Below are 24,902 nucleotides of genomic sequence, written 5' to 3'. Positions count from 1 at the left end.
GCAGCATGTAAAAATGACCTTTTCCACATTAGAAGTTCATATTTAAGTTTCCTTAGCTGCAAAATCACTCTCAAACAGAGTGTTTTATGGTAAGGGCCATTTCATGTGTTGGTGCCATTGATTACATATGAATGTATAAAAATCTTGTTTAAGGACCAGTAAAAGTGAGGAAATTCCAAGTCAAGCTGGCTAATTCCATTCATAATTCATCTAGAGTGCCTGACTTCAGAAACTTGCAGCGGTTTCGAGCTGTGCACACAGAATCGCGGGGGAGCGAGGCCCACTTTGGCCTCCTTGACCAGGGAGGCTATCGTTGATAAAACTATGGAATGTAGGTGAAGCTTCCAGGTTCTGCAGGAACCTTCCAACCTTGACCCTGTTTTGATTTTCACTTTTTGGAAATGTAAACACGGAAGGACAACTTTTGTGTTCTGAAATGGGATTGCCTGCCACCCACCCACTTCCTGCCCGCTTGCACCTTTGTTGGGTGATGCTCGGAGGAGGAGACAGCAAGGCCTCGCTGGGCCCTGTCCCCTCAGCCGCGCCTACCCCTGGCCCCTTTTATTCTGAGAGGATGGGACATGCAGGGAGGACCCAGGCTGACTTGGCTCCAGCTGTGCGTGCACAGCCCTCGGCCCTTCTGGGCATGGGCGAGACAGCCATCAAGGCCTTGCCCTCTGAGCCAGGAGGAAGCCCTGCGGAGCCCTGGGCCTGGATATTGGGGTGCTCCCAGGCTGTCCTTCAGACCCCAAGCGGTCCTCTGCTCGCTTTCCAAGGCTGCACCGTAGGCCCATGCCTTCCCTCAGCTTTCGTGTTCAGGAAGACCTTAAAGCATTTTCATGGAGCTGCTTAAGCATTCTGAGCCATTGTAATTTTAAACCAGACCCATTTTAGGAGTGAAAACTGGCCCAGAGAGAGTCTTTACAGAGTAACTTCAATCTGACATGAACTCAAGTGACTTTGTAAAAATAAGATCCCAAAGGGGTGGGTTTCTGGTGGAAAGGCTGCCGGGTACTCAGCACAGGGATCCTCAGCACCAGTTAATATCCACCAAACACGCATCATTAAACTGGAACAAACATGACCCTGAATTACTGGCTCCCTATTTTCCTGAATGTAGGTCATTTTGTGTCCTTACAATTTAACGTTTCAAGGGATTTCCTGTCTTTGAAGTCCAGCCCTCCGTCACCTGTTTGGATAGCCTCCTTAAAAGTAAGGGCTCCGTGCCTACTTTGGAAGGCTTAGTGACTCCGTGTTCCCCTGGAGTTTCCCAGGTCACTAAGGCAGCCCACCTGCAGGTGCAGGTCTCTCCTTTACAAGTCAGCGCCTGCAGATCCCCTATCCCAGACTTCATTTCTCTAGGTCAGAGCCTACCAGAAAAGCCCGGAGCCATCCATTCACCTGGGTGAAGCCATAAAGAGGTAAGCTTTCATAATAAGGAGCCATATATCAAAATTCTTAGCTTTTGAGAACCGGAATAACTAGTGCTCAGGCATTAGAGTCTCATGCTAGAGCAAAAGATGACAACGGGGTCAAATGTACCGGGGGGGGGGGGGGGGAGGACACCCATTTAAGTAATGACCCGCATTGAAATATGCTTTTAAAAACATATTATTTTTAACTTAAGAATGCATATTATCTCATCACCTTTTATCATATGTACCCTAAATATTTTTAGTGAGAGTCTGCGTATTTAATAAGAAAGTGTCATTCACATTGAAGAGTATGTTAAGGAACAGCGGTGAGTTGGTTCTAGGAAGTGTAGGTGTGCTTATTTTTACCGAATGATGCGGAAGCTCTTTATTAAATACAGCACACCCTACAAATGAAAAGCTGTTTGCATATATTTAAATGACCATTTACCCTTAGCATGTCCACCAATGAATCTGTTAGCACGTCCACCAACTGATCACTATGAAGACTCAACTCGTTCCTTTTTGGAGCGGTTCACTCATTGTTTGAAAGCCTGGGCACAAATCAGAGATCTTCACAGCACCCCTCACCGAGAGTGTTTTCATCTTAACATTAAGTAAACTATCAGAATTTTATGAATTTTGGGGGCTTTCTTTTCAAAGAACTGGACTCACGTATGCATGAAATGAAGACATTCCAGTAAGTGAGAGGGAGAAAATAAAGACAGATTTCTTCACAGTTCTGGCTTAAGGTCATGATCAGAGAAGAAAGTGGCCAGGAACTGAGCGTGCCTAAAGGAAGGAATATGAAGCTAAATCTGTATCTCATTTTTTGATAATGAATTGAAATGCAATTTTGATGTCTAGACATTTTCTCTTGGTGGGTATTAATCACTCTGATCCAGCTGATTTCTTGGGAAGAAACTGTAGCCATTATAACCGAGTCTGCCCTGCTGGGTTGCTTTCTACCTAGTGGCATGGGAATCATCTAGAAGAAAAAAAATCACCTTCACAAAGCATCCATCCTAAAGGTACAGCTCTCACGTCTCTCACAAAGCAAGTGGTACCCTGTCCAGCCGAGGAGGAATACACTCAGATTCATGCACTTGTCTCAGGTTTTTGGTGGTCTTCCCGGTCCCTGTCCTTGACAATTGTAAGCCAAGCCATTTGTAGGGTGTGTGTGTGCATCAGAATAGATTCTATAGCTATGAAATGAAAATTCTGTCTGTGGTCACACAGTCCTGCACCTTTCACGTGGGTAAAATATTCCAATTATTCCTTGATTATATCACAGACGATACGAGAATACGATAGGTGGAAACAGGATACAGAGCAGCTGAGTATCTCTGCAAACTTGGAGCACTTAAAAACACTTTGAAGTCGCACAGCTGCTTTTTCTTTAATTGTCTTCAGTAAAACTCCCCAAAACCCCACAATGTCTACCTTAAAAGCACCAGGAGTATTTTAATTGGGTAATAACCATCCATATTTTCCTTCTGATAAATTAAAAGGAATTAAGAATGAAATTTTATGATGATTATAAACTGTATTACTGACCCAAGGGACAAGAACAATTACGAAAAATATGTCCTACATATTTGGCGTGAATATGAATTTAACTTCTAAACCATTCATCTTAAATGCTCAAGCAACTTATTAAAGCTTATAAAATAGTATTCACATAGTGATAAGAGGGTAACGTATAATCATGATTGAGATCATGTCCTCAATATTGCAGTGGGCCCCGTGCCAAATACTGAAGCTGACTCGGTCTCTGCCTGTTGGGCTGCTGATTAAAAAAGATATACCATAAAAGAGGTGAAAGAGGTAACAGATTTTTGTGAATCTGAGATCCCTTTTTGGTCAGTGATTATTTTAAAAATGCTTTTAACACAACACATCTTTCCTTCTCCTCCTCCTCCCGCTCTTTCCTGTTCTCCCTCCCCCTCTTTTTCCACCAATTAAAATCACAAACCATGAGAAGGAAAAGTGATTTTTGGAAAACGTGAAAAACTGGCCAATCAGATTCTGACTACTAAATCTTGGGAGTGGATCTGGACAAAATGAAACTTTTCAGCTAGCAGCTGTCTGAGGATGACTTCAGCTCACATGAACATGAATCCTCATTTGAGGGTAACCCCACCAGGCTTAGCCCAGCTTTGGCCAGGCCCCAGGATAAGAGTCTGCTTTCAGAGCAGGAGCATTTCTAGCTTTGAGTCAATGCTACCTGCCAGCCCTCAGGATCCATGAATTCTCACAGTAAACTTGGAATGAATTTAAGACGACTACAGAAACTGCCAGATTTCCACGATGTGGGCCAAAATGGGCATGCTAAATGGAGGGGCCGCCTGCATCTGAATGTTCCTTTGGCCCAGCCCTGCAAAGTCCCAGCAGTCGCTATTCAGACACTTAATCTATGTTAACAGAATTAAGCACTTTCGAGTGTATATTTAAGCTGTAAGTGGCTTGTTCCACTGAAGTATTGGGACTTTTTAGCATGATCTGCCTCTGTAATGATAATATAAAATTCCCAAAGATTTAACCTTTTCCCCTGGGCCTGGGTTTTATTCAAGCTCCACTGTGTCACCCCTGCCAAGTTGCTTAACTGGTCTGAGTTTTGGTTTCCTCACTTATGAAATGAAGGCAGTGATACCTCTTTGCAGTATTACTTTATTAAATGACCTGATATTAATAAAGTATCTGGCACACGGCTTGCAGTCCATAAATGTGTCCCTGGAGTTGCAAGGAAAAAAAAAAAACAAGATTAAATTCTTGATCTGAGTTTTTCATCCCTAACATTTTAGAGATTGTTCAAGAAAAAAGAGCAACTAAATGCACAGCTATAATATGAGCATCTGGTTTATACTCAGAAATAAAGCTGTGAATTCGAGCTTGAGATTTCAGTGTTATAGCCAACCCTCCCTCTTCCCCTCTGAAGGAAATTTTTTTGGGTGTGACATAAAAGAACTGAATTCTTTTTTTACTCCCAAAGTGATCACCTTTTGCTGCACAAGTCAGGTTAGAAACTGACCCAAAGGACTTGAAATACATAATTTTCTTGGAGAAAAGGAAAAAAATAAGGGAGGGGTGTTTGGAGCCTCAGGGTAATGCAAGAATGCCAGAGCTTGGAGGTTTTTTCTGATTTGTATTTTACAAAACTTCTTGTGGGAAGCGGCCTTTCTCCACCAAGATTTATTCTTTGATTAGTTTTTATGGCCACATTCTGGACTCTTGAATATAAGGACCCGGAACAGAAACGCTGACACACCTGTAACTAAAGTGGTGTGATTGGCACCCCCATCATGTTGTAACTGATACACAAAATAAACTGACGGGAATTGCCACAAAGTTTAGGCAATAGAGGACCTGCAATAACTTTTATGTCTGAGCATATTGTAACAGGCTGACAAACTGTTTGATCTTGATCTGCAGGGTGAAACCCATTCCCTGTCACTCTCAAGGAGTAAAACATCATTAAATCTTCACGAAAAGATCGTTCACTGCAAAACACTGGAATTTTTGAACTGGAGTCAAGAGATACGACACTATTTTATGTTGATCCATTCAATGGGCCCTAAGAGCCCACGGAAAGATGCCGGAAGAATACGTGGATGAAGTAATCGTTAATAAATCTGTTGATATTCCCAATGTAAGAACAGAAAGAAATGCTCTGACCTCTCACTCCAGAAATAGAGGTCCTCCTACACATGTCACACCACTACCTCGGATACCAAAAATGAACTCAGGTTGGCGGTCATTACATAGTTGGCTAAACACTGCATTTGGGGGTTTAGGTTTTACTGGATGTTCTTGCTGCAATTGCTTAACTTGAGAGTTGAGATTGGCTTTTAACTTTTGGATATTATAAGTACCCAGTCATCGTAGGGAGCGTTCCAACTTTATTTTTCTTGGTTATGCTCAACTAAATTTTAGGCAGATAATGCTTCTAAAGCTTTGTTTTTCCCGCTGGTTTTCCCTGCTGACCTACATATATCCACCTGGGTGTCCTCATATCTAAAGTACGACTCCATATAGAGTCATTGTAAGATGACAAATTATCAGTGTATATTCCATCATCCGGACCTAAATCAACTGGTACATTTTGGAGGACTCTAGTTTGTTCTCATCCTTTTGTAGGTAGGTGTGGAGAAGGAGGGGAGGATGTGGGGTCCTCGGCTGCAAGGAGAAGACATTCTATTTGGGGGTAATAAAGGATCAGGTTATTCAAGAAAGTGGAGTATTAAGAGCTAAATTGTGTGGTGCATATCTCAGGGCTTTAGGAGATCAAAGGAAAGAAATCCCAAGGAGGACAGAAAGGAGTTAGGAAAGGATTCTCCAGAAGAGGTGGGTTCGCCACTGTGTTTGGGAAGGTGGGCAGCTTTAGGTAGATGAAAAGAATGTTCCCAGCAAGGGGAACACAGTGGGTGAAAATGCTGAGAAGGAATGAGCTCAGTATGTTCTTAGACCTGTAAGGATTCCAAGAAATCGTGCTGCTGTGCTTACTAGCCTTGTTTGTCTGGAGCCAGCCAGTTTTCTTAGGGACAAATTTGACAGTCTGCACACAGTGAGGTCTACTTCATTTTAGCTTTGTGTCTTGCTTCCCTTAAATCCAGTTAAAATACTATTCTGGATGATGTCATTTCCCTACTTAAAATCCTGGCACGGCTCCCCATTGCTCAACCTCTTGCAGGCTGCTGGCAAGGCCTTCATGACCCACTCCCTCCCCACCTTGAGCTTCATTGCATCTATGGCTCCTTCTTGCTTCTCACAACCCGGCATCAGCCACCTGGAACCCATCATGTTCTCTCTTTTCTCTGGCTGCATACAGGCTCACGTCTCAGCTTAAACGTCCCTTCTGCAGGGAGACCAGGTTAAGGCTCCCCTGCCATTTGCTTTCACAGCTCCCTGCAGTAAGCATATTTTGTCTTCATTTTTAAATATCTATCTGTCCCACAAGACTACAAACTCCTTGGGATGAGAACCCATGTTTGGTTGATCATGAGTGGCCAGCACAGAGCCTGGCCCCAAACCATGTATCCATTCATTCAACACTCCCTACACCACATACCAGGCCCTAATGCAACAGGGAGCAAAACTCTGCTCTCCATTTTCATATTCTGCTTGGAGAAACAAACACTAAAACTAGCTAAAAGCAAAATACATAGAATGTACATATTCGTGGGCTAGCATAAATGCTTAAGACAGGGATCCCTGGGTGGCTCAGGCCTGCCTTCGGCCCAGGGTGTGATCCTAGAGTCGCAGGATCGAGTCCCACATCAGGCTTCCTGCATGGAGCCTGCTTCTCCCTCTGCCTGTGTCTCTGTCTCTCATGAATAAATAAAATCTTTAAAAAAATATAAATGCTTAAGAGACAAATAATGCAGGAAGAGAAGACAGAAAGTGTCTGGTGCAGGAGGAGCTTTAGGGGGAGCGGCCAGGGAAGACCTCCCTAAGACAGTGTGACATCTGAACAAAGACCTGGAAGAGGGGAGGGGGTGAGATGTGCACATACTGGGGAAGAACAGGCAGAGTGAAGAAGAAGGAGGTGCAAAGGCTGGGACTGTTGTGCCCCAAGAGCATTCAGAGGGCAGTGGGCTGGAGTGCAGAGAGCAAGGAGAAGGAGAACATGAGGTCAGAGCATGAGGATGGTGAGGGAAGGACACTAATCATGCACATAAAGAAATGGGTGTAGGACTGTTGTTTGTTGTTGTTATTAATAACATCAGCACTTGGGACTGGGAGACCCAGAGGCAATAGCCTGTGTCCTTTTCTGCTTTAAAGACTATTTATTTCTATTACTTTATTTATTTTAAAGAGTTTATTTGTTTGAAAGAGGGAGAGAGAGAAACAGACTCCCCAGTGAGCAGGGAGCCAGATGTGGGGCTCCATCCCAGGACCCTCAGATCATGACCTAAGCCGAAGGCAGATGCTTAACCAACTGAGCCACCCAGGTGCCCCTAAAAACTATGTTATATGACAATTTTAATGATTTAAAACAATGCTAATATGCAACACGGAGCAAAGCTCAGCTATCAGAAGCAGCCTGAGGAAAAAGATACCAAGGCGAGCCACACCCCCCTCCCCCGGGTCTTGAGCAAACAGCAGGAGGACCATCCCTGGCACAAGGAACATATGACCCCGCCTTGTGTCTCTGCTGGAGATTTATGAAGTGAAAGAACATGAAAGTAGGTGCCTTCAGCTACCAAAGGTTTTTGTTTTAGAATCGACCTTCCCAGGGGAAGGAAGGCAGAGGAGCCCCGGCCCGGTGGCATGATAATAGTGCGGAAAACAGTTGTGGGTCTTTGGGGGCCTTGTTCTTCGCCTACTACCGGTATGATTAGCAACGAAAGGAAGTGTTTCCCCAGGTGACCCTCGGCTCCTGAGCCAGTGAAGGACATGGTTTCCCTGAGCCCGGGGAAGGAGTTCCCGACATGCCAGGGAGGGCGTGCCCGCCCGAGGAAGGTCTTTTTGACCCTGCCCAGCGACAGACTGCAGAGTTGACGCCGGCGGGCGCGCTGGGGGGGGAGGCGGGGCCCGTGGTCCAGACAGCGGCGCGGCCCGTCCCTTGGCACGTGCCCGCAGCCCGTCCCTCTGCAGGTGAGGCTGCGGTGGCCCATCACCCAGCAGGTGCCGGCAGCCCGTGTCCCTCAGCAGGTACGGCGGCCCGTCCCTCGGCAGGTGCGGCTGCAGTGGCCCGTCCCTCAGCAGGTACAGCGGCCCATCCCTAAGCAGATGCAGCGGCCTGTCACCTGGCAGGTATGGTGGCCCATCACCCAGCAGGTACGGTGGCCCATCACCCAGCAGGTGCCGGCAGCCCGTGTCCCTCAGCAGGTACGGCGGCCCATCCCTAAGCGGGTGCAGCGGCCTGTCACCTGGCAGGTGCGGCGGCCCGTCGCCGGGCAGGTGCGGCGGCCTGTCCCCCAGCAGGTGCGGCGCCCGGTCCCCGCGCGGCCCACCCGCCTTCCAGCTCCCAGCACTGGCGCCGGCCTTTCCGCGGTGACCCGGCCCCGAAGCGCAGGGCGTGCAGGCCGCGCCCGGGCGCACGCCACGTGGTTGGAGCCTGAGAACCGCGCGCACGCCTGCCCTGGCCGCCCGCTGCACACGCGCACACGCGCACACGCGAAGCCAGGCGCGGGGGTCGCGGGGGTCGCGGGGGGCACGGGGGTCGCGGGGGGCACGGGGCCACCCGACCAGGGCGCCACGTGGGAAGCCCCCCCTCCCCCCAGGTTCGCGAGGCCTCGGCGGCTCCTCCGCGTGGGGCGTGTCCGGCGCGTGACCCAAGGCGCGGCCCGGCTCCCTTGTCCCGGGTCTCGGCCTGGCGTCCCCGCCCGTGGAGGCAGCTGGGCCGGGCTTGGCCTGCGGTCCGACCCGGCGGCACCAGAGCTGCGCGATCCAAGTCCGCGGGAGTCCGGGCGGCTGCCAGAAGCTCGGGCTGTGCCTCGCACGGGGCTCCTGGTGCCGCCGGGCCGTGGGGTTTGGTCTCCAACTGCACACATGTGGGGAGTCTCCGGTCCCGGGCTGGTAAGCCCCGGCTGGGCCGAGCTCCGCTTTAATTAACGCGGCCCTTGGGCTGGCTCGATTTCCCATGTTTCAGCACCTCGCTGGGTGTAACCTTAGCTTTCCATTTCGTCCGCGCGATGGATCTGAAAGGGCCCAGGTGAAGTTTGTCTTTGACTTGACAGCTGGATTACCTCCAAGTTTCACAACCGCCGAAGAAAAGTCCCAAATCCCAGCTCTTCTTATCATTTGGCGCTTTATGGAACAGCCACAGTGGGTGAGATGTTAATATGGTTAGACACGGTTCCAGTAAAATGAACTTATTGCTTAAAAGTTTGTGCATCTACTAAGTGTGAGCAGTAGAGGCAGTGGAAACAAATGAATGATAGATGTACTTGAGGGATGACAGTGAGACGCGGCCCTGAGAGGCCTGGGAAGAGGGCAAGTGACTGCCGCCAAGCACTAAGCTACTTAAATAAAGGCATCTAATTGGAGGAGACAGAATGTTTCATTGCCTTTTGGGAAGAGTGTTCAGAGGAAGAAGGAGGATAGCCCAGAGTCCTGAGGAGCCCCAGTGCTACAAGAAGCTTCTCAAATCCGTTTGAGATGATCTGTGATAGAAGAGCACAATCCCCTTTCCCCTTTTTGTTTTACTTTTGCATTTCTCTCAAATATTTGTTTTTAAAACCATGGAACTTCATCACCACCACCACCCCTTTTGTTTGTTAAGTCGTGCTCATTAGCGTACTAAGAAATTCTTCTGCAAAACTTACGGGCTCTGGGAATACAGCATGGCCCAAGCTAAAGAGGGTGCCCTCCCATGAGCTGCACCAGCCGCAAGCAGGGGAGTCACTCCAGTCATCAGAAATGGTGTGTGTGTGTGACTTGAAGTACCATCTGTCCTCACCATGGTCTGTGTGGAGCATCTTCTAATACTATTCACTCTTCTTTTGCAGATTTCTAAATAGTGACAGGTTCTCAGATCATACGATACTAGGAAAGCGCTGCCAAGGATAGGAGAAAAGGTAAATTTCTATTCCCTGGAAAGGGCTATCCTCCACTAGAGATGGTCACTTTTCACTTGTTCATCAGTTTCTTGTGAGTTGACTAGACAGTATGACCATCTCTGAAAGGCCTGGGTCCGTAATAGCTTTGCCACTTATCAGATGTATATAGTCTTTGTCCAGTTTCTTCATTTGTCTGTTGGAGTCACTAACACATTGTGGAATTGTTGCAAGTATCAAACAAGCTAACACATGCTTCGTGCATGTGTTATATGAATCATAAGCACTCGACAAATATATTTCATATTAAGTTTTGTTTCTATCATGATTCCTTATTTCAGAGATCAACAGACATGATTTTACAACATGCTAGAGCCCCTTAAACATGTTCCCTAAAAGACCCTTGTTAACAAAATGTACGTTGTTTCTTTTATTCATCATTGCCAAGATAGAGCCAGGCATTCAGGGCAGTCACTTAAAAGTCTCTCATCTTGCAAAACCCAAAGAGGTTTATAGATGTGGTCCTTGCTTCAAGAATTTTACGTCCTGGTTGTGGGTCTGTGATTACCCAGCCAGTGAAGGTCATAAAGATTTTTTTTTTCCTGAAAGATAAGGGTATAGGTAAGGATTTGGTTAGTTAAGCTGTCACATCCCATTTACAAGACCAAATATTTGTGAGTGATGCTGAGTTAAGAACTAGAAAATTGGCTTTTTGGCTTTCTGGCCTTCTTTGGCTCTGCCAGCCAAAAGCATATAGTTGTATTTTAAAAAGTTGACTATTTTTAATTTATTACATATTTACTATCTGTTGAAATTTTTTCTTTATAAACTGCATTATACTTTTTAACAAACAGACTCAGAAAGTGAAAAATCGACATTTAGGTTTGGCTTGGTGGCATTAATCCTACAAACATTGGAATACTAATCAAATCTTCGGATGCAAGCCATGTGCAATAGAAGAAACAAGGAACCACATATTAAGGACGGATTATGTGCTCTGTTGCCACTCAGAAATTCTCTGCCTTGCTGCCCAGGGTAAGGAAGTGATGAGTGACTGTTACTGATTACAACGCTGATCCCGTTTTCAATGGGCTCTTTCTGTTTGGCTGACATAAAGGATTCACCACCACCTGGTCCCATCAAGTTATTGCTCAGTCACCAGCAGGAATGATACTTTCCCTGCCAGGATCACTGCTGCTAGGAGAACCAGATCTTTGGGCAAAGTGAAGACTCAGGACCCCAGTGAATGAGAATCCTGAACAAAAGACCGTTGTGTCTTAAACCAGCCATATTCTTTGTACTTGCCTCCGACTGTAGGTTTAGGAGGAGCCACACCAGGAGCCACTACCAAATTTAAGGACACATGTTGGAAATTCTTAAAATTCCCTAAGACTATGAAAGCACTAACTTCGGCAGGGAGATTGGGGTGGGGTAGTTAGAGGGGTGAGGAGGGAGGTGGATGACAAGGAATAAGGGTTGGGAGGAGGGTCTCCTGTGGAGGCTGACTTGGTAGATGCTACAAAGGATTTGATTTGTAGATTTCTAGAAGAAAAGGGGAAATCTGAAAACAGAATCAAAGAAGTCTCGTATAGTGAAGGGAAATCCAAGCTGGGATTGGTAGATTGAAGTCTAATTACACATTCAAAAAATATTCAGAGCTCTAGGTTTCTTCCACTTATGACTTCACTCTGTGTATTGAAATCCTAGCTTCCAGTTCTTGAAGGTGAGTTTAAGAGAGTCTCCCCTACTTCACGTGATATTGTTAAGGGAAAATGAGTGATGACATACACAAAAAAATCAAAGAATGTCTATACATGTGCAAGATTTCTATCTTCTCCCCTAGACTCTGAGCTCCTAGAAGACAGGGCCTTGCATCTCTATACTCAGAGGGTCTGCTGGATGGTGGACAGGCACTTAGATTGAATGATTGGTTATGCTAATTCCTGGCTGGTTGGCCATGCAGAAGAAAGTTGCCATTGGAGGTGTTGAGTAGGGCCAGTAGTCGAAAGCAGGTCCTGGAAGGGAACACCAGCTTGGAGCTGCACGTGAGAAGGGGTCTCTATGAAGCTATTGCTGTCTGTGGCTATAGAGAAAAGAACATTTAGATTGGAGAGGCAATGGCCGAAAGGATTCCTGTCCGGGTCTTTATCTGGCAGAAACTTGTGGGAAACGGGTCCCAGCTCTCTGATGCCGTGAACGGCCGTCTGCGTGAAGCAGGAAAGTCAGGTGAAATCAGTTAGGGTGCTCTGCTTAGTGCGGCTGAGCGTGATGGATGGCTTGGTGTGCTGTTTATCTGGTGCAGGTTGGTATTTCACCTCTGTTTTCATTAGACTGATGGTAAGGTAATAATTCTTTCCTCTGGCTGAAAAATCTGTCTTCAGCCATTTGTTGATCTTCTTGAACGGGCACTTCAGGTGCACAGAAGTCACCCTAAAGGAGACTTTGAATGAAAACTTAAATAATGCTGCCCGGCGTCCATGAGCTCTCAAGCAACACAGGCATCTGTGAGACTTGCTGTGGTGGTGGGGTGCACAGAGTCACATTTACTCAAAGAGAACCAGCTTTAAAAAATGGTCCGAGGTAACCATGCCTGCAGGAAACAAAGAGCCAACGTCATGCTCTTGTCTCTTGAAAATTTCAAGCTTATTTGCAAGTTAAATGGAAGCAGGGCAGTCTTCCTGCGGGGGTTTCCATGAAGCCCCATGCTGCAGTGGGAAGCACCCCAGACTGGGATTCAGAAATCTCTCCATGGTTCTCCCTACCGGCAGATGTCTTCATATCTCTAAGGCTCAGTTTCTTCATCTCTTAAACAAATAATAGTATATGTGGTGGTTTTAACTGAAAGCTCTCATCAAGATAACTTAGCTGTTCGTTTTTCTCCAGGGCTATAGGAACACACTGGGAACAATGACAGAGGCATGTGATGTTAATGAGCCGTGGTGCTGCAGCCTCTCCCTCTTGCCAACCACTTTGATGAGGAGCATGGAAGGCAAGAGGAAGATGTTAGCTCTGTTAACATAGGTCAAGGAAGCCATCTCCCCGCAGCTGACAGGATGGGTCCTTCTAAGCAGTGTTCTGGGTTTGTGAGGTGATGAGCTGGTAACCAGACTTCTGCCAACAGAGTGCGTGAAGTTGCTCCATCTGCAGGGACCAGCTGAAAAGTTTTACTCAGTAGGGCCTAGTCAGGCCATGGGGAGACAGAGTTGGGATCTTGGACTCTTGGTCTCCTTCAGGTCTCCCATTCACAGTGAGGTTGCCTTCCATTCCATCAACCTGGGGACAGCCCATCCACCCTTTCTGTAGCATAGGCCACTTCGCTTGACAAGTGGTTTTTATTTCATGTAACTATATAACTAGGTGAACATATTTCTTGATTTGTTCTCAACAGTCCAGTTTATGCTTTTTGTGCCAGAATAAAGTTACAGCACTCCCATTAACTTTTCTTTTTTCTTTTCTTTTCTTTTTTTATTTTTTGAGAGAGAGAGAGAGAGATTGTGAGTAGGGAGTAGGAGAGAGGGGGAGAGAGAGAATCTCAAGCAGGCTCCACCTTGAGCATGGAGCCTGATAAGGGACTTCATCTATGACCCTGAATCATGACCTGAGCCAAAGTTCAGAGTCAGATGCTTAAATAACTGAGCCACCCAGGCACCTCCTATTAGCTTTTAAATTATATGGCACCACAAATACAACAGATGACTTTTTCTGTAGGTACCTTCTTCACCCCCCAAGGAAAGCCTCATGTATCTTGCTAGTGTTTCCCTTCTGCCATCATCTTAGTTGGTTTATGACCTACAAATACAAATAAATTGTTACTTTATAATTTTCACACAGCAATCTATATCCATCAATATCGTTTTCAGGGTACTCCCGACTGGTTGGGGGAGTCACTATGAAGAATTGTGGTTGCTAAAATGTAATTCTTCTAATGAGGAAAAATTTTCCCCCAAATACTTTTGTGAAGATTAACTAACAAAACCTTTGTGGACTATCAATCAAATATAAGCTACTATTATTAATAATTCTGAAATAACAATTCCAACTAAAGAATGATTTTTACTCGTCCATTCTTCAAATAAGCGATTAGTAAACAAACATTGTGTAATGGTTCCTGGCACTGGGCTAGATCCTGGAAACACAAAAATGAAAGACAATCTCTGACCATAAGGAATTGATAGAAAAGGAGGAAAAGAGACAAGCAAGTGGTGACAGCCTGGCTATGGTAGCACAGAACAGAAGCACCCAACTTGGCTTCAGGTCACTTCAGTGGAGAGGGAGAAGGGGAGATGCTGGTGAGGAATGGCTTCCAAGAGTCTGTGATATGGAGGGCCCTGAAGGGCACATAAGAGTTAGCCAAGGGAGAAAGATATGAAAAGTAATTTCTTTCAGATTTTTTCTAATATTAGAAAATAAAATAAGGAAGACAAATTCAGAAGTCAGGAAACATATCTTTTGCTTGAGCACTGATGTCTTCCTGTTGATTCAAAAGGAAGCTGTTGCTAACGGCAGAGGCTTCTTGTGCTCTCAGAGACTCAGTGGTTGAATAAGCTTTCATAGTTAGAAGACTCCTAAAAAGCTAGAATTCTGTGAAATCACTTTTCAGTAGAAAGTTGTGAGCCATTTATGGAATTTAAAATTTTCCAGTAATCATATTACAAAAGTAAAAAGAAATAGATGAAAGTAATTTTAATAATATGTTATATTTAACCCAATATATCGAGAAATATTATCTCATTTCAACAAATAATTAACGTGAAAATGAAATACTTTGCGGTCTTCTTTTCACGTGAAGACTTCAAAATCTAGTATGTATTTTACACTTGGAGCGCATTTCAATTCATAGGAGCCACAGGCGAGAGCTAGTGGCTGTCGTATTGCACAGTGCAGGTTTTTTGTTTTTTGGGTTTTTTTGCACAGTGCAGTTTTATAACATCAGATCTCACCGTAGTCACAAATAAAAATGAACCCCAAGTGTCCTGACTCAGTTTATGCATGACTGTTAAGTCTCTCGCATATATAAGTAGCATATACTCATTCAAGAAGGGATAAACAAAGATTCTACAAAGATCCAACATCCTGCCCTAGGTGTTCCCTTATGTTTGGTCGCCACTAGTTTATAATGAACGACAGGCCCTATACGTCAAACTATATACAGTCTTTGACATAGAGATGTTTTAATTGCGGGTGCAGCCAAAGCATTTCAGGCTTCACAGGTTGGTTATAGATTCCACTGCTGCGGGAGCCAGTTTGTGAGTGTGCATCTGTGATAGAATTCAGAACCAATGATTCCATCACCAAAGATGTGTTCAAGGCAAACCTTCCCACGTAACATTGGTCATGATCAGTTTTTTTCTTATCGAGATAGTTGCGACGCTATCTCCATGAGGCATATTGCATTTGGTGGACCAAGAGGGAAGAATGATATCAGGATCAAAGTCCTGCTAGTGAGTCACCATTGGGAGGCAGGGATCTCTGGATCTCGGTTTCTGTACCTGTGCAATGGCAGTAATAATTTTGGCCTCAAGGCCTTAGCATCAGGAAGGTAGGAACAGGTACTTGTCATCTTTCTGATTCTCGGTTTAGCAATCGTGCTGATGTGGCAACAGATGTCTCCATCTCTAAAAGTGTCCATGAGCTACAGAGCCACCCAGTGAGTCACTTTTTCTCTGTTCTCTTTACTGGGTCACTCACAGTTTGTGAAAGAGCATTTCTGATTGCATAGCTGGCGCCAGGGGCAGTGTGGAGTCATCGAGGATGTCCCTGTCAGCCCAACTCCTATAAAAACTGATTATTCTCTAGAGAGGCCGCATGCCATCCTGAGAGAACTGTGGCTGGTGCCACAAAGTTCTTCCACAGAGGAGGTACACAGCCCGGGGCCAACTGTGTTAACTGCAGATTTCTCAGCTGTGAAAAATGAGAACAGCAATCTTTCCTCCTCTAGAAGAGTTGTGTTTATTAATTAGTTTGTATTTCAAAGTGCTTTACAACTGGCAAGTTTCACTATTGAATTAAGGAGAATTTCCTTTCATTTTATCCGCCACCACATTAGGATGAGAAGAAACTGTGCTCACTGAGGCTGTGAGAAAAATGGAGGAGATTCAGGCAAAAAAGCTAACAAACCTGACTTCCAAAGGTAGTGGCTCATTTCCCTGACTGCAAGATGGCACCCATTAACGGGAGCTTGGGAAATTAGGTATCTCAAAGGGCAGCCCAATCTGCTTTCTGAAGATGTGCATTCATTTTAGATTTAATTTTTATGATCCCTTCAAGATAAAAAAAAAAAAAGAAAAAAGAAAAAAGAAAAAAGAAGATGCGCCAAATCACCCTGGGATGGTGGCTTTGAAAATGACACCTTCCCCTTCCTCCGTGGGAAGTGGTAGAAATGCTGTCATGTTTTCTTACTTGAGAAATGGGAGCTTGGACTTGCTTGTATCCCAACTTCTAGATCCTCAGATCTCCTTGTCCTTTTTCTAGCTGATGCTAGAAATGGTGCCCACCAGACTTTTCCTACTAAGTGTTCCATTATCACTGAAGATTAATTGTTCAACAAAAGGGAACACATTCATATTCTCCCCGTGGCAAACCGTCCATTCAGTTTTTTTGTTTCCTTCTATTCTAGGGAAATGCGGCTGCCCAGCTGGGACTGTGCCTCTCAGTTTCCTTTGCATCTTGCTAGGGTCCTGGGACAAGTTTTCACCAATGGAGGATGAGTAGAAGGAGGGTTTCTAAGTACGCTCCATGACCAACATGGGGCTTGAACTTACAACCCAAAGATCGGGAGTCGTGTCCTCTACCACTGAGCCAACGAGGGACCCCCTGGAGGGTTTCTAAGAAGTGGGTGTGCCTTCTTCACTGTGTCTGTGGGCCGACAATGATGCTGAAGACCTACATAGAAACCTGAATCCTCTCTCTCATAGATAAGGAACATCTTCTTTGAATTATTATCTGAGTGAGAAACTTCTACTATGTTAAGCCATTTTTTAAAGTCTCTGGTTACAGCAGCTAATGTGACCCCAACACATACACTGCCGAAGCTACACTCTTCCTCAAGATTCCTATTGTAGTCGTCCTTTCCATGCCAGACCACGAAACTCCTTTAGGACTTTGATGAAATCCGTATAGTGCAGAGCATGTAAGGTATTTAGTACATGCATGTGAAATGGAGGAAAAGAGGAGGAAGGGAGGGAGGGAGGAGTGACTGAATTAATGTGTATGCATTTAAGGTGACTCACTTATTTTCTTTTAAGCCTTCCAGCTCAACATGTCCATCCCTTCCCCACCCTCCATTAAGTTGTAAAGCCGGGAAATATTTTTTCCTTTCTTCATGGTCTTCCAAAGGTTGAACGCAGAGCCTTGAGAGAAATCACTGGCCAGAGGAAAGCAATCCCTTAGAGAAAGCAATCACCCTAGAGAGCTGGGCCACCGCCAACATCTCCATCAGCAACTTGGAAGAGTTGTCTGACTTCCCAACACAATAAAAATGGAGACATGAGCATCCAGAGCCCCAGCCAGCACAATTACATGAAGCCAAAGCACATTATCACTTCTGGGTTGCAGGATTTATGACCAACTATGATGGAAAATAAAGACAGAGATACTTGTCTGAATTCATCCACAGAAGGCAATACATTTTAATCATACAGAAGTTGTATATATTGTACTTTTTCTAATAAAAACCTTAGCAAATGGAGCAGAAACAGATGCCAGCATCCCAGAGAAAAAAAGAAAAATGAAAAAGATTGCCAGTTTGCTCCTGTTTAGAGGATAGACAATTGATATCCTTTATTGTTGAAAAACTCTTTTTAAATGTACTGAGGTGTTTCTATTTTGGTGGTTTCCTGGATTTGGGAAACTGCTTCTAATTTGAGTGGAGCAGAGGAGTAGGCTTGTATTTAAGCATTAAGTGGTGAGGCTAAAATCCTGCCACTTCTAGGAAGCCTGTTATTTCCACGTGCCACAAATGTTACTTCCTGTGGCAGTGAGTGCTCCTGCCCTGACCTCCCCTAGAATCGTGCTCTTCATCCAGCAGAGCATTCTTTGGTTTTATTACCATTGCTCATTGATTGTCTTCACTCTAGGATGTGTACTCTCCCCCCTCCCCCAGGAGTGAAGGCCCATGGGCTTCCTGGCCCGGTGCTGCCATATAGTGAATACTCAAAAAATATTGAAGAGGCCTGATTAGGTTGTGATTTTATGTAATTAAAATTCTTCACACAGACCACTTGTTTCCACTATTGACAATGAAAAGATAAACCATCATGGTTTTTGTCTAACGTTGTTGAATTTTGAATTATTTAAAGACATACTGGTGAAACCCCTGTCTTACTGTTTATCGGAACCAAAAGAACAGCTTTGGAACCTCTGCAAGTTAAAAAGATTGCTTGAGAAAGGAAGAGATGCACTATATAATCCTTCAAACACAAGACTCATTGCTTAATTCTGTCAATGCTTAGAATAACTCCTTGAACCCTAAAAGCGAGTTTGTTTGCAGAACACCTGACACAGAGACCACAATTTTATGATGTTTGCCTTTCACAGTCAAGTTTACATTAGGGAGCTATATTTTCCCCATATTTATTTTTAAATCGTTTGAGTTTTCCAATGAAATAACATTCTCTTTTTCTTCCCTCTTCCCAAATGAACACATTTATTTTTTTAATCGTGAAACATTCTACATGAGGCTGTGGTTGGTGGTTGGGATGCTCTGGAGTGGTGCACCTGGAAAAGAATGTGTTATTAGCATTCAAGGAAATACTTAGTGGGTTGAATGTCTAGCCACTAAAATAACAGTTCATCATAGCCCAGATATCCACCCAAGAGTGGCAATCAGATTTCCTAGAGTCCAAATAAAGGATGAGAACACTGAGGAGGGGCAGATCAGAGGGACAAACTATGTTTGGAAATGGGAAGTAGGTCAAGGAACTAAGGATTTGAAATGTAGGGGAAGAAAAGGGGAGGACGCATGGATCGTCTCCTCCGTAGACATCCAGTTTGAACCTAATCTAAGTTAGTGAAAAGTAAAATCATTATCTGATGTTTTGTGGCCACATTGAAAATGTGTTGGTAGTTTCAGCCAGACTAGAGTCAACATTGAAAACCACCAGCACCACTGACTTGAGCTGCACAGCATAGCTATGGCCCAAACCTGGCCAGAAGGGCCTGATGCCAATTATGGTCAGAATGGGGATCAGAGCAACAGAAGAGCCACATACTTACTCGAGGTGGCCTCCAGGGGAATGCTGGGATATCCATCCCTAGGCTACTCATTCACCTCCTCTCTGGAGCAATAAACAAAGAGATGGCAAGAGGCTAAGCTCCTTTAGTTAGGAACTTTTTTCCCCCCCCTAAAGATTTATTTATTTATTTATTCATGAGAGACACAGAGAGAGGCAGAGACACAGGCAGAGGGAGAAGCAGGCTCCATGCAGGGAGCCTGATGTGGGACTCAATCCTGGGTCTCCAGGATCACGCCCTGGGCCGCAGGCAGGTACCAAACCGCAGAGCCACCCAGGTGTCCCTAGTTAGGGACTTTTAACCTTAAGGTGATTATAGATTCAAAGATTTATGTTTTTATTCAATAATGACCTGGAGTTCATGTATTTCTACATATATACATGCATAAGTATATCTATGTACCTGCCTGCTTAGTGTTTATATAAATGTGAATGAATTTAAAACATTCTAAACTTAGATTGTGGTAATGGCTAAACAAGTCTGAATATGCTAAAAACCATTAAATTGTTCATTTAAATGGGTAAATTTTATCTCACTGAAGATGTTTTTTAAAAAATGAATGTATTTATCTCTTTATTTTTCTACAACTAAAAATCATACACTGGGTTTTGTTATTATTATTGACTTCCTTCCTCCTATGCTTTTTTCCCCCTCTCTTCTCCAGGTCTTGGTAGTCCCAGGATACACTCCAGGATTGCTAAATGCTGGCTAACAAATTATAGCTTTATTCTAATTTTAGAGCTGCCAGGCCTTGTCCATGTTATGAGGTCATCAAGAAAAACTATACCAAAGATGAAACTGACCCAGAATGGTGCTCCTCACATGCTCCTGCACTCCTGCCCCCCTACCTGCCCAGCTTCTCATTGCCTCTCTGGGTGTGGATGCCTATTGTGGTCTCAGGCATCACCATGTGAAAGATGACGTTTTCAGTGATTTCTTCTTCTAACATTCTAGGATGTGGATGAAATTGGTGGGAATTATTGTGAATGTCAAACTGGTGGGGGTTTTTTGATTGAAGTATAGTTGAGATACAGTATTATGCAACACAGTGATTTGACATGAATATATATTGTAAAATGGTTGCCATAATAAGTCTAGTTCTGTGGTTATTTTAAAACCTATCTTCAAAGTCAGTTCATATGCAATAATTCAGCTGTACAATGTCTTGGGTGGTATAATTGCAGTTGTAATTGCAGTTGTTGTTATAATAGATGATAAAATCTTATAAGGGTTATATTCCTCAGTTTTGTAGGAGCTATTCATCTCTTTTTTTTTTTGATGGGTTGATAAATCAAGTGAATAGCATATAGCACTGCTTCTCAAATGATTGTGAAAGATCTAATTTTATAAAATTTCCAAGAGATTGGTAACTTTTGTAAAACCAGCAAAAATAAATTGTTAGTAAAAAAGAGATAAGAAACAAAGATATACAAAATACATACTCCCTTTTTAATATTTGGTTCAATAGACATTAAATTATATTTCAATAAATATCAAAACAAATACAAGATAGGAAAAATAGATTGAATTTTTAAAAGCTATACACATTGTTCACTGAAAACATCTATAGAGGTAAATAATGGAGAAAACTGCTGTTCTCATAATTTTTATAATTTTTCCATCACAACACAAAATTACTAGTGAAATACACTCCCATATTAAACACCTATATTCATGCTTTTACTGAACAATTTTTATATCAATATTTAATGTTAATGTAATGGGTGAATTTTGCCTCTTACTTGTTAACATACCTAATCTAAGTAAGATTGATGACAATGTTATTCACAGGAGAAAGTGTATATCAAAACTGTTTCTGTGTTTTCATAATACTTAAAATAGAGAAACCGGTCTTACAGAGATATATTCATGAGAACAAGGAAAAAATAGGATATTCATTTTTAACTTTCTCCAAAGTAAATTAGTGATACTCTATTTGCAAAATTTTTAAATTCTTTGTCAGTAACCATTTCCAACTATTCTATAAAGTTATCGTTGAATTTAAATTAACTTTTGATGAAAGATAGGGATTCTATCGCCACATAATTTTGGGTTATAATTGACAAATTAACCTTAAAATATCACGTCTTACACAGTCCTACTTCTTACTATATGTGATTTAACTCAAAAATTCAGCACTTTCTGATCTGGCCTGTGTGCTGATCAATGAAATGAGTCCATTGATCATGCATTTGAATGTCAAGCCAATGTCAAATTGCTCTCCAGGTGCTGTACAAATTTGTACCCACTTATTCTCAATCTCTGGACATCTCTCATTGTGGACCCGTAACAGTTGATGGACCAGCACTGGCTCTTGGACCACACTTTGAGTAACACTACTTTGCAGATATAGTATTCCTTAATTTGTCAAGCAATTGGGGTCGTCTCTTGAGATGAACTCTAGCATAAGATGGGTGGTTGGGCTCTAAAAACAGATTTTAGAAAGGAGCTAGGGGATCCCTGGGTGGCGCAGCGGTTTGGCGCCTGCCTTTGGCCCAGGGCGCGATCCTGGAGACCCGGGATCGATTCCCACGTCGGGCTCCCGGTGCATGGAGCCTGCTTCTCCCTCTGCCTGTGTCTCTGCCTCTCTCTCTCTCTGTGACTATCATAAATAAATAAAAAATTAAAAAAAAAATAAAAAGAATATATATTAAAAAAAAAAAAAGAAAGGAGCTAGGATGGCAGGATAGTAGGAGGAGCCTAGATTTTCCTCATTTCTCAAACACAGCTAGATAAGTATCAAATTATTCTGAATACCCAGGAAATCGATCTGAGACTAACAACAAGCTGCACGACTAGAGGGAGAGAAGAGGCCACATTATGGAAGGTAAGAGGTGTGGAGACGTGGTTTGGGGGAGAAATAGATTGTGGGTGCTGAAGAGGATAGGGAGCCTAGTCATGGAGATAGACGAGAGAGAAGGAGAGAGAGAAGTACATAAGGCATGGCACAAAGAAAACACTTCCCCAAAGCCTTTGACTATGAAAATGAGAGGGGTTGATTTACATGAGTTTTTAAAACCAATGGGGCTCAAAGACAGAGTTTTAGAGGTTTATAGAGTGGCCAGTGTGGAGCCCTGAGGGGGCTCAGTGTGCCTGTGGAGGAGGGCAGAGGCCTGGAGTAAATAGTGGGATGTGAGGATTCCCTGGGATGCACTGGGAGAGACAGTTCCCCCTTCTTGGAGTGCATCTGGGAGAGGTGACATTGCCTCTCTGGGGATGAGAGAGCTGATGGGTGCCATTGTGCTCCCTTACCCCCTCAGCATAGGAACAGAGACACATGTTAAGGGAGCTAACCTGGACACTGATCTTTGCTGCACTTTACTCCAAACTCCATGCCCCTGCACTTTGGTAAGACTGTCCTCTGGGACAAACTGGCACCAACCCATGTGGTGAAATCCTCCCCTGGAGGACCAGTGTGGGTCCCTGCCATACCAGGTCCCTAAAGTTTGGAGTTTTATTTTTAAAAATACTTTATTTATTTATTTGACACACACACACACAGAAAGAGAGAGAGAGAGTGAGAGAGAGAGAGAGAAAGAGAGAGAGAGACAAGCAGGGGAGCAAGAGAGGGAGAATCAGGTGCCCTGCTGAGTAGGGAGCCTGACTCGGGGCTCGATCCCAGCACCTTGGGATCATTACCTGAGCCAAAGGCAGATATTTAACCTACTGAACCACATAAGTGCCCAAGTTTGGAATTTTAAATCTCAGTCAGCCTTCCTGGTATAGAACATAGGTGCACTGTGCTGCCAGGCAGGCAAACAGCTTGGACACTGGCAGGGTGAAGGTAGCGATCTGAGGGATGCCTGGACACATGAGGGAAGACTGTTTGCTCTTCTGGGAGGACTTCCTGGACAGCCATGGGTATGAACTTCCTTTTGTGGGGATGAGGGAGAGGGATGGCACTATTTTTCTCCCCTACCCATCAGCACAGATGGACTTCAGTGAGCAGAACAGTGCTCACAGTGAAGGCTTAAACCACTTAGACGAAGCCCCATCCTCTTGTGCTCTCCAGGTGCTTTTCTCAGGCAAGTGTGCCTGGGAGACAGAGCAGTGGGCCCCTCTCCCAGAAGACACCACAACCCCTCCTCATGCAGCTATTGACCATAAGACAAAAAAGACAAAAGACACCTATTGACCATAGACTGGTGTGCAAAGCTTCAGCTCTAGTGGAAATAGCAGCAGGTCTCTTAATAAGCAGACCAGAGCACACTCAGTTAAATTCGCCACACTCTGGCCAAGATCCAAACACTCTCCACTGCAGGCAAGGAGAAACTCTGCAGAGGACTGACCCGAGGGAAAGAGCAGCCAAAACACAGCAGCAGAGTGCGCACAGCATAGGCCAGAAACACTTCCTGATGTCCCAGGCCCTGGACAGTATATGACCTCTTCTTCATAAAACCAGGACTCTCAGGAGCAGGAAACATAACAGGCTTTCCTAACAGAGAGAAGAAGACAGGGACCTAGACAAAATTGCCAAAGCATAGGAATTCATCCCAAAAGGAAGGACGAGAATAGGTCACAGCCAGGATCTAATCAAAACAGATATAAGTAATATGCCTGATCCAGAATTTAAAGCAACAATTATAGGGATACTAGTTGGGCTTGAGAAAAGCATAGAGGATGCCAGGGAGTCTCTTACTGCATAGATAAAAGACCTAAAAACTAGTCAGGCCAAAATGAAAAATGCAATAACTAAGATTTGAAACTGAATGTAATGACCACAAGAATGGAAGAAGCAGAGAAATTAATAAAGATAAAGATAGATAAAGAAGATAAAATTATGGAAAATAATGAAGCTGAAAAGAAGAAAAGAAAAAAAAATAGATCTTGAATATAGGCTTAGGGAACTCAGTGACCCATAAAGTATAATAACACTTGTATCATAGGAGTCCCAGAATAGGAGGGGGGAAAGGGGCAGAGGGTTTATTTGAGGAAATTATAACTGAAAGCTTCCCTAATCTGGGGAAGGAAACAGACATCCAAACCCAGGAAGCACTGAGAGCTCCCATCAAAATCAACAAAAGCAGGCCAACACCAAGACATTGTACTTAAATTTGCAAAATTTAATTTAATTTAATTTGCAAGACAAAAGAAATCCTAATGTAACAGAAGACAAATAAGTTTAGCACCAGATCTCTCCGCAGAAACTTGGCAGGTAAGAAGAAAGTGGCATGATATATTCAATGTGTTGAATGGGGAAGATATGTAGCCAAGAATACTCTATCCAGCAAAGGTGTCATTCAGTATAGATGGAGAGAAAAAGAGTTACCCAGACAAACAAAAAATAAAGGAGTTCATGACCGCTAAACCACCTCTGCAAGAAATATTAAAGAGTGGGGAGGGTGCCTGCATGGCTCAGTCAGTTAAGTATCCAAATCTTGATTTTGGCTCAGGTCATGATCTCAGGGTCATGAGATTGAGCCCCATATGGGGCTCTGTGCTTAATGGGGAGTCTGCTTGAGATTCTCTCTCCCTCTCTCCTCCCCCACCCCCAAATTGTGCTGTCTCTCAAAAAAATATTAAAGGGGACTCTTTGAGTGGGAAAGAAACATGAAAAGCAATAAAGACCAGAAAGGAACAGAGAAAATCTCGAGACAATGACAATATGAGTAATAAAATGGCACTAGATTCATATCTATCAATAATTACTCTGAACATAAGTGGATTAAATGCTCCAATCAAAAGATATAGGGTATCATAATGTATAAAAAAAAAACAAGACCCATCTATATGCTGCCCACAAGAGACACATTTTAGA

At 43.9% G+C, this 24,902-nt stretch overlaps 1 long non-coding RNA gene across 2 annotated transcripts; it reads left to right on the top strand.

The window, feature by feature from the left end:
• Positions 1 to 639: 639 nt before the first annotated feature.
• Positions 640 to 20,524, top strand: LOC111094235. Of its 2 annotated transcripts, XR_005384770.1 has the most exons (6): positions 640 to 1,421; positions 3,151 to 3,239; positions 4,845 to 5,158; positions 9,866 to 9,934; positions 10,768 to 10,948; positions 16,530 to 20,524. It is a non-coding gene; the product is annotated as an uncharacterized LOC111094235 (long non-coding RNA). The 2 variants fall into 2 exon arrangements; XR_005384771.1 differs by lacking the exon at positions 3,151 to 3,239.
• Positions 20,525 to 24,902: the final 4,378 nt, after the last annotated feature.

This window comes from Canis lupus, chromosome 36, assembly GCF_011100685.1.
Source record: "Canis lupus familiaris isolate Mischka breed German Shepherd chromosome 36, alternate assembly UU_Cfam_GSD_1.0, whole genome shotgun sequence".
Classification (NCBI taxonomy): Eukaryota; Metazoa; Chordata; class Mammalia; order Carnivora; family Canidae; genus Canis; species Canis lupus.
Note: the sequence above shows the minus strand (reverse complement) of the source record. Positions and strands in the feature narration are given on the sequence as shown.